Here is a 10,240-nt window from a genome sequence, read left to right as displayed (position 1 = left end):
GTTTCTCAACACGCTCCAAAATGGAGGCCTGAAAACCAGGATTAATGTCATCTAAAGAGAAAAAAAAAAGAGAAAAAAGAAGCAGCCTGTACCCTTTGAGCTGTATTTGTCTGTAACAATCATGTGCCTTGATACGTGTAATGATTTTTTAAATGTATAATTTGTCTATATGTAATAATGCACGTAATAAATATAATTACGGACTTGCCAAGCAACACAGTCGCCTCAAGAAAAGGGAGAGGAAAAGAAATCAAACCTAAACCTGAACGAGGCTGAATTCAGCTCGCGTAGGGATCGGATCACGTTTTTAAAGCAGCAGCAGCAGCAGCAGTTTATTGATTTATATGGGGCCGTAATTGCTTCAGCGTGTTCTGGATGACTCCCCCATAATTGAGGCCTGGCAAAAGCGTGGCTCCTTGGACACAGCCAGACAGCGGGTAGAGAGAGGCACCCCACCCACTTACCTCGTGCCAGGCAGCGGGGAGAAGAACCCCGATCCCACCGCCGGCTTCGGTAATGACTGAACTTCAAACGCTAATGTGGCTGAAGATGCGGTTAAAACGTTGCTACGTGCACAGTGGTAGCCGGTCCTGACTTGTATGCTGCTTACTGCTGAAAAATTCAAAACACAGTTGAGGTACACACTTTTGCACGCTATCATATCACTCCTACGGTTCTAGGTTCTATTCTGTTCATCAATCGGCTGCACTTCATTCGTGTCAGTTTGACATTTCGTGTCCGCTCTTTCCGCACATCAAATATTAGCTCAACCTTTCGCACAAAGCCATGATTCATCTCTGATTCGTCCTTCAAGCAGGTCAGAATCCCCAAACGTTCCCCTCTGTTTTCAGTTTTCCATACGTACAGCAATTGGAAACAATAATTTCTCGTAAGACATTTGTGCAAACCCCAGTGAAGCCCGGTTAAATCCTTTTTTGGGGCCGTACAAGTTGATGTTGGCATCGCCTCGTCTCCGTGAACAGGTCAAGCTGTTTAATTTCGATTTCGGATTTCAAACTACATTATTTATCTACCCGTTTCGTTCTGGTCTTCGAGCTTCTCGTCTGTCTATAAATTACGCAGGCAGATGTTAAGAACGTAGCTGCAGTTTGGCTCTAGGGTCTTTAAATTATTTAACATTTAATACCATGATTCACCAAAGTGGGATCCACAGTCCGTCTTTGTGTCTCTTATGTAACTCTCACACCAGTTTCCAGTCAAGCTTCATTAGGATGAATCAGAACCAAGTTAATTTGGAGACCTTTCTAATGCGGAAAGCAAGCATAATCATCAATCAGGAGTGGGCGTTTGTGTGTGTGTGTGTGTGTGTGTGTGTGTGTTTGCTTACTGTATTGACCCCCTGTTACTGAGGCAACATTGAATATTAACACGCAAACTTGCTCTATAGCAATATGAGTCATAACGTACCTTGAGTGCTTCCATCTGAGCACACCTCTGGACATGAGATGAAATGCTTGGCCCCCCTATGTGGCGTGAACTCCACATTATTAGAATTACTACGTACGGAACCTGAGTAGTTTTCGCGACCGAATGGCGGTGTTTTCTAGTCAGACCACCATTAAAACTACATGCAGAGTCTCCCATGTGGATCAGAAGAGGTTTTGTTACACTTGTTGATGGGAAGTGGAACAAGGCGCGACTGAGCCTTGAAAAAGACAACGAGACAGAAAAAGTGTCTAGTGTCTAATCTAAGATAGTTCCTCTAACAAAACTATTGGCACCAGTCTGGCCCTTTCTGTTGGAATGGTCTAGAACCACCACTGTCTACGGAGAGGCCTGTCTACAGGACGTGTTGCTTGTAGACTCTTTTGGATGTGTAGCAACCACTATTGTTGTCGCTTTGAAAGGCCGTGGACTGTACGGGATTTATTTATTTATTTATTTATGGTTTTTTTTTTTTTTTTTTACAGTATTAGCCATAATGTAAAGCCCTCTATAAAAATTTATACGCCTCACTTTTCTTGTATTTAGGTTTATGAGTTACTCAATGTTATACACTCAACTTCATACTTCATACCTAGCTTAATCAGCAGATTAGCAAAGTAAGCTAACTGTACTAGCTACAACCACTCACCAGAGGCAACAATGATCTCTGCAACTTCCTCTCAAGCTTGGGGGAATTTTTTTTTTCTCATAAACGTCTCTAAACTCACATTTAGTCCGAGGTCGGATAAGACGGGATCAGATAAAAATCACAGTTATTAGGTTTTTTTTTTGGGTGCCGAACAGCAAACGAGAACTAACGCAGGTAGGAACTGAAGTGAGTGGGGAACTGAAGAAACGTCGGACGACACGTGCCGTAGGATTGGTCCGAGGAATCCTTCGAGTTAAGATTTACAGCGTCACACCTGATGACCCATATACAACATGATAGTAAAAGCGAAAAGTTTGTGTTTTTTTTCAAGGAGAAAATGCTGTTCTCTTTGTTTGTTTATTTATTTGTTTGTTTGTTTGTTTGTTTGTTTGTTACTTTATGTAAAAAAAAATGACCCTAGCTAGTTTGGCTGTTGTTTTGAAGCCTAATAAAACATGGCAGGGTGTGCTATTGATTATTTTGTCTATAACAGTATGTCCTGAACTATTTCTACTCCTCTTATACAGTACCACAGTGATTTGCCAACTATTACATCTCTTTCCTCATTATTAAAGGGAGACATGCCGTACTTTATATCCGTTTATATGATTTTTAATTAGTTTATGTGAAGTATGAGTCTCTGGGAATGAGCTGTTACGATAGAAGTGATCGATGTGTTCGGATATAAACCGGTCTTTGGCTTTACAACTGGGATTACAGATGTGAGAATCGCAGTCAATCGCAACTCTAGATTAACCTCTTGCGCCGAAGTCTCGCTGTGCTGCGACGACACGTCCTGTTCGACACACGCTGAAACGGGATCCGTGCGGCGCATTTTGCGTTTCTTATGTAAGTCACTCTTGTACCTATTTCCAGTTCAGCTCCAGCGATCTTGAGATGAATCGCACAAAGTGTCCTGTTCCTCAAATCCCACCGGAAAGCGAAGTGTCCGATGTTAAATATGGACATGTGTTCCATGGGTTTCGAATGTCCATGCAAGATTTATGAAGAGGAAAGAACAGTCTGGAAGCTAACGCTAAGAAGTCGCTGGTTTGTATCATGACGATGATATCGTGAAATATGCCACGTGAGGGATTATAATTCACCGTAAATCAAGAGTGTGGCGTGTTTAATGTATCTGTTGCAAGAGCTCACACTGAAGCTTATCACGAGGTCTGAAATGAAGCAAGGACCTCTGCATCGCCCTCACCCTCAGCAGTCTAGTCTCGCCTGTCTGGCTTCCAGAGAGAGAGAGAGAGAGAGAGTGAGAGCGAGACAGAGAGAGAGAGAGAGAGGATGCAGCCGCTTTTCCTGGTCAGCGGGTTCACAGTGGTCAGTGAGAGTCTCCCGTGGGAGGGAGAACACACTGCTAGCAGAGAGACGGCTAGACTACAGCCCGGCTTTAATGCACACTCCGGGCGCCAGGCACCTGTGAGAACCCGCTACCGCCTTTACTTCATATACAAAACACTGCAGCAAGACTGCATCTCAATATCATAAAACCAATAAGGATACACTCTCAGCATCTAAAACAGGTTCTACTTGGACCCAAATCTGATAGAGTACCAAGTAGAACCTGTGTCGGGTGCTAAGCGTGTGTTTTTATTTCTGATAGTGTATCTTTATTGGTTTATGCTTCCAATAAGGATGCACGTCAGTGTCAGAACCAAGTAGAACCCCTTTAGGAAGCTAAGAACCCTTATCCATCCAGAATTCAAAAGAATTCAGTTCAGTTTTATTTATATAAGCACTTTTAACGATGGACATTGTCACAAAGCAGCTTTAGAGAAAGACCAGATATGTAACATTTTAAAGATTTTATACGGTACTCTTCTTTTATAGTTAAAGGTTCTTCCTGTTATAAAAAATGTTCTGTTCAGAAAACTTTTTTTTTTAATAGAGAAGCGATATATTGCAGAAATCGATGAATGATTCTTAAGAACCCTCTGTAGTAGGGTTCGGCATAGAACCTTTAAAGGATCTGTCAGGAGGATAAACTAAAGAACCTTTAAGGATTCTTGAAGGACTAAGAGTGTGATGGATACTTTATTGTTAAAGGTAAATCGAGAACCTCTCTGGGAACCACTGATGGCGCTATTTAGAACACTACAATAAGCATGCGAACACTTAAAGAAAAGGGCTCCTAAAGATTTTTTTTTTTTGGATAATAAATACTTCATTGTTAATACCGTGTACTGATATGAACACTTAAAGGTTAGATCTAGAACCTCTTTGGGAACCATTAATACATGTCTTTAGAATCCTACAATATTCATGTACAGAATTCTAAAATGGTTCTTTTTTTCTGAGAATGTACAATAAAAATGTAATGCACAGTGCATCCGGAAAGTATTCACAGCGCTTCACTTTTCCCACATTTTGTTATGATACAGTCTTATTCTAAAATGGATTAAATTCATTATTTTCCTCAAAATTCTACAAACAATACCCCATGATGACAACGTGAAAGAAGTTTGTTTGAAATGTTTGCAAATTTATTAAAAATAAAAAACAAAAAAAGCACATGTACATAAGTATTCACAGCCTTTGCTCAATACTTTGTTGAAGCACCTTTGGCAGCAATTACAGCCTCAAGTCTTTTTGAGAATGATGCTACAAGCTTGGCACACCTATTTTTGGGCAGTTTCTCCCATTCTTCTTTGCAGGACCTCTCAGGCTCCATCAGGTTGGATGGGGAGCGTCGGTGCACAGCCATTTTCAGATCTCTCCAGAGATGTTCAATCGGGTTCAAGTCTGGGCTCTGGCTGGGCCACTCGAGGACATTCACAGAGTTGTCCTGTAGCCACTCCTTCGTTATCTTGGCTGTGTGCTTAGGGTCGTTGTCCTGTTGGAAGATGAACCTTCACCCCAGTCTGAGGTCCAGAGCGCTCTGGAGCAGGTTTTCATCAAGGATGTCTCTGTACATTGCTGCATTCATCTTTCCCTCGATCCTGACTAGTCTCCCAGTTCCTGCCGCTGAAAAACATCCCCACAGCATGATGCTGCCACCACCATGCTTCACTGTAGGGATGGTATTGGCCAGGTGATGACTGGTGCCTGGTTTCCTCCAGACATTACGCTTGCCATGCAGGCCAAAGAGTTCAATCTTTGTTTCATCAGACCAGAGAATTTTGTTTCTCATGGTCTGAGAGTCCTCCAGGTGGGCTGTCATGTGCCTTTTACTGAGGAGTGGCTTCCGTCTGGCCACGCTACCATACAGGCCTGATTGGTGGAGTTCTGCAGAGATGGTTGTTCTTCTGGAAGGTTCTCCTCTCTCCACAGAGACACGCTGGAGCTCTGTCAGAGTGACCATCGGGTTTTTGGTCACCTCCCTGACTAAGGCCCTTTTCCCCCGATCGCTCAGTTTGGCAGGGCGGCCAGCTCTAGGAAGAGTCCTGCTGGTTCCAGACGTCTTCCATTTACGGATGATGGAGGTCACTGTGCTGATTGGGACCTTCAATGCTGCAGAAATGTTTCTGTACCCTTCCCCAGATCTGTGCCTCGATACAATCCTGTCTCGGAGGTCTCCAGACAATTCCTTGGACTTCATGGCTTGGTTTGTGCTCTGACATGCATTGTTAACTGTGGGACCTTATATAGACAGGTGTGTGCCTTTCCAAATCATGTCCAATCAACTGAATTTACCACAGGTGGACTGCAGTCGAGTTGTAGAAACATCTCGAGGATGATCAGTGGAAACAGGATGCACCTGAGCTCAATTTTTAGTGTCATGGCAAAGGCTGTGAATACTTATGTAAATGTATTTCTTTGTTTTTTTATTTTTAATAAATTTGCAAAGATTTCAAACAAGCGTCTTTCACGTTGTCATTATGGGGTATTGTTTGTAGAATTTTGAGGAAAATAATGAATTTAAACCATTTTGGAATAAGGCTGTAACATAACAACATGTGGGAAAAGTGAAGCGCTGTGAATACTTTCCGGATGCACCGTAAACTCTTAAAGAAAAGGGTTCCTCAAGGGTTCTTTGGATGGTTAAAGGTTCAAGAGGCTCTACAAGGGCCCCTTTCTGAAATGCTAACCCACTGCTGTAGGGTTCTACATAGCTTCTAAAGGTGTTCTACTGTATTGTAGGGTTGTGCATAGAACTTTGAAGGCTTTATTCAGAGGGACAAACCAAAGAACTCTTGAGAAACTCTTTTTTTTTTCTTAAAGGTGTATGTGGTAGAGTTCTCCACAGAACCTTTAAAAGTCCCTTCAGAAGGTTAAATTCAGAACCCTTAAGAGTTAGCATTTTCTAAGAGTGTAACAAAATTTCAGTAAATTATCAGTAATAACATGCTCACATGTACACTCTAGAGGAACCATTAAAGGTTCTATGTTCGGTAGAATCCTGTTTGCAAATGAAACGAAGACCCCTTAACGAAGAACCGTGAAAGATACATAATGGGTTCTCTCTTTTTTTCTAAGGATATATTATACAAAAATAATAAACACATACACTCTAAGAGAAAAGGGTTCCTTAAAGGTACTGGGTAGTCAAGAGTTCAAGCTATCTAAAGGTATTCTCCGTAGAACCCTAACGGATATGATAATACTGTGTTGTAGAGTGCCACATAGAACCTTTAAGGCTTTCCTCGGCGGTACAAAGCAAAAATCTCTTGACAAACTTGTTTTTTCTAAAGGCGTACTGATTTGGAAACACTATGTTATAGGGTTCTCCATAGAACCTTTAAGATTTCCTTCAGATACGAAGACTGAAGGAAAAAGAAGGGTTCTGGATTGAACCTCTTTTCTTCAGTACCTTGTTGATATTAATATGAAATCATATACACTCTTAGAAATCTAGAAGCCTTCAAAACCCCAAAGAACCATTAAATGTTTTATGTAGAACGCTACTATATAAAGATTCTCTCTCAGAAAGGGTTCTAAATAAAACACTTTTATAAAAGCAAGAGCTCTAAACCTCCCAAAGAACCACGGAAGAACACAAAGCGGTCTTTTTTTTTTGGTAGTATTAAAAATAAGTAATAAGCAAGTACACAGGGTTCTTACAGAGTTCTTTGCATGGTTAGATAATCTCAGCTTACTACACGTGTTCCACTTAGAACTAAAAAAGATCTCAAATAAAAGCATAATATGATCTATCTATCTATCTATCTATCTATCTATCTATCTATCATATGGACATCATATAGGGTTGTATATAGAACTCACAGATGCAAGCTGGACTCCTCCACCTTCACAAATACACGGTGAAGAGCGGAGTGTACAGATGTTAGTAGCAGAACCGAGTGAAGTCAAGCTTATCCCTGAAGATCCTCTCACTCCGTCAGTGTTTGTCTGACTCACTTCTGACGTCACGCTCATCACGAGCCATGTGCTGGAGGAGAGAAAGTCACACTGACCCACTTCTGCTAAAGTCTCCATCTGCTTGCTCGTTCTTGTTGGGGTGTTTTTTTTTGTTTGTTTTTTTTGTCTGTTTGTTGTTAGGAAAAGAGAGAAACAATGAGAATGCAAGAATGTATGAAGGTAAAGAAGGAAAGGATGGAAGCAAGGAGGTAAATTAGTCATGAGGAAATAAGCGCAGATGAGAATGGGCAGAAAGAATGAAAGAAAGAAAGATAGATAGAAAGAAAGAAATAAGGACAGATGGAAACGTACAGAAAGAAAGAAAGAGAAGGAAGGAAGGAAGAAGGAAAGGGGAAAGAAGGAACAAATGAATGAAAGAAAAAAGAGGAAGGCAAGAAAGGAAGGAAGGAAGGAAGAAAGAAAGAAATTAAAGGAAGGAAGAAAGAAAGAAATAAAGAAAGAAATTAAAGGAAGGAAGAAAGAAAGAAAGAAATTAAAGGAAGGAAGAAATAAAGATAGAAATTAAAGGAAGGAAGAAAGAAAGAAATAAAGAAAGAAATTATAGGAAGGAAGAAAGAAAGAAAGAAAGAAAGAAAGAAAGAAAGAAAGAAAGAAAAATTATAGGAAGGAAGAAAAAAAAAGAAATTAAAGGAAGAAAGAAAGAAAGAAAGAAAGAAAGAAAGAAAGAAATTAAAGGAAGGAAGAAAGAAAGAAATTAAAGGAAGGAAGAAAGAAAGAAATTAAAGGAAGGAAGAAAGAAAGAAAGAAAGAAAGAAAGAAAGAAAAAAAGAAAGAAAGAAAGAAAGAAAGAAAAAGAAAGAAAGAAATTAAAGGAAGGAAGGAAGAAAGAAATTAAAGGAAGGAAGGAATGAAGGAATGAAAGAGTTTAGAATGAGAAAGTAAGGACAGGTGGAAATATGCAGAAAGAAATAAAGAAGGAAAGAAGGAAAGGAGGAAGGAAGGAATAAACGAATGAAAGAAAAAAGAGGAAGGAAAGAAAGAAAGAAAGAAAGATAGGAGAAAAACCTCACTCAACCACACTCAAGCCAACCAGGACAGCCAGGAACCTTGGGGTGACTTTTGATGACAGCTTGACCTTCACAGACCACATTTCAACAACTGCACAGTCCTGTAGGTTCATCCTGTACAGCATCAAGAGAATCAGACCCTACGTCTCCGAAACCGAAAATCTATCTCACTGAACCGGCTACACAGATACTAGTCCAGGCTCTTGTCATATTAAAACTGGACTACTGCAGCGCACTACTCTCGGGCCTCCCAGCAGCTCCATCAAACCCCTTCAGATGATTCAGAATGCAGCAGCACGCCTCGTCTTCAACCAGCCCAAGAGAACCCACGTCACACCTCTCTTCATCTCCCTCCACTGACTTCCTGTATCCGCCCGTATCAAATTCAAGGCCTTGATGCTCACCTACAAGACCTTGAACAGCACCCTCCTACCTCAACTCTCTCCTGAAGGCGTACGCTCCCTCACGCAATCTGCGATCGGTTAACGACCGACGCTTAGTAGTTCCTACTCAGCGTGGCTCGTGGTCCCTTTCCAGAACCTTCACACTAACAATCCTTCAGCGGTGGAATGAACTTCAACCTCAATCCAGACCAGACCACAGAATCTGTCACTATCTTCATGAAACAGTTAAATACCCACCTCTTCCCTGAACACCTAACTAACCCCTAAAACGCCAACCCCTACATTATCCTAAAAAACAAACAAAAAAAAACTTACTCTGGCTCTTACAACTCGACTCTGCGCACTTTGCTTCTCTAGAACTCAGTTATAAATCTTGTACGGTTGCACTACTCGTATTGTTCTCCACTTGATATATCACTTTGCTTGTATTTCCTCATTCGTAAGTCGCTTTGGATAAAAGCGTCCGCTAAATGAATAAATGTGAATGTCGATGTTAGTGTAGTTCAAGTGGTAAAAAAAAAAGTGCTGTATTTATAGTTATAATAAGTTATTAATCCGTAACATACACATAGGGCGTGCGTGTAGGTTGCTGTGAAGGACACTTCATTTGTGTTTAAAATGTCGTTTATGTTTTCTTTGCATGCAGGTGCAATCAAAACGATTCAACCCCCAGTGCAAATCAGGTTTAGTGTCAAAATGTACAGACTTTCAGCTGTTTGCGATGAACAACTCCAACAAAAAAAAAGTTGAAATAGTTCAACACGACAAATGCTTTAAGTGGTTTCACCAAATTCAACTGAAAATGCAACGTTCTCCAGTGTCAAAATGATTCACCCCCCTGAATAGAATCCCTCACAACAGCACAGATATGCAAAGCAGGTGTTGTCTCAAGCACACCTGATGAAATTAATCAAGGGCTTCATTATTTGCAGCAGGTGTGCTTGAGCTGGAACGCATGAAATACCTGAACTGGCTAGGGGCAGAAAATGTATGAAATACCTGGACGGGGCAGAAAAAGGAAGCTATCGACGGCTGCAAGCAGATTTCTGAGAAGGCAGGTTGTGAAAAACCCTCGAGTGACTGCAAAAGACCTGCAGGAAGACTTGGTGCAACAGGCTCTGAGGTTTCAGTGAGCACAGTATGGCGTGTACTAAACGCAGAAGGTTTCCATGCCAGAACTCCAAGACGTTCACCACTACTGACCCAAAAGCACAAGAAAAGTCGCCTCAAAATGATATAAATAAGAGACAGAAGTTTTGGGATTCTGTTCTGTGGAGCGATGAAATAAAGCTGGAACTTTTCTGCAGGATGGATCAGCGGTATATCTGGAGGAAGAAGAATGAAGAAAGAACACTCTGTCCACAGTCGAGCATGGTGGAGGCTCGGTGATGCTCTGGGGCTGC

This window comes from Ictalurus furcatus, chromosome 19 (assembly GCF_023375685.1).
Source record: "Ictalurus furcatus strain D&B chromosome 19, Billie_1.0, whole genome shotgun sequence".
In the NCBI taxonomy this organism is placed as follows: Eukaryota; Metazoa; Chordata; class Actinopteri; order Siluriformes; family Ictaluridae; genus Ictalurus; species Ictalurus furcatus.
Note: the sequence above shows the minus strand (reverse complement) of the source record.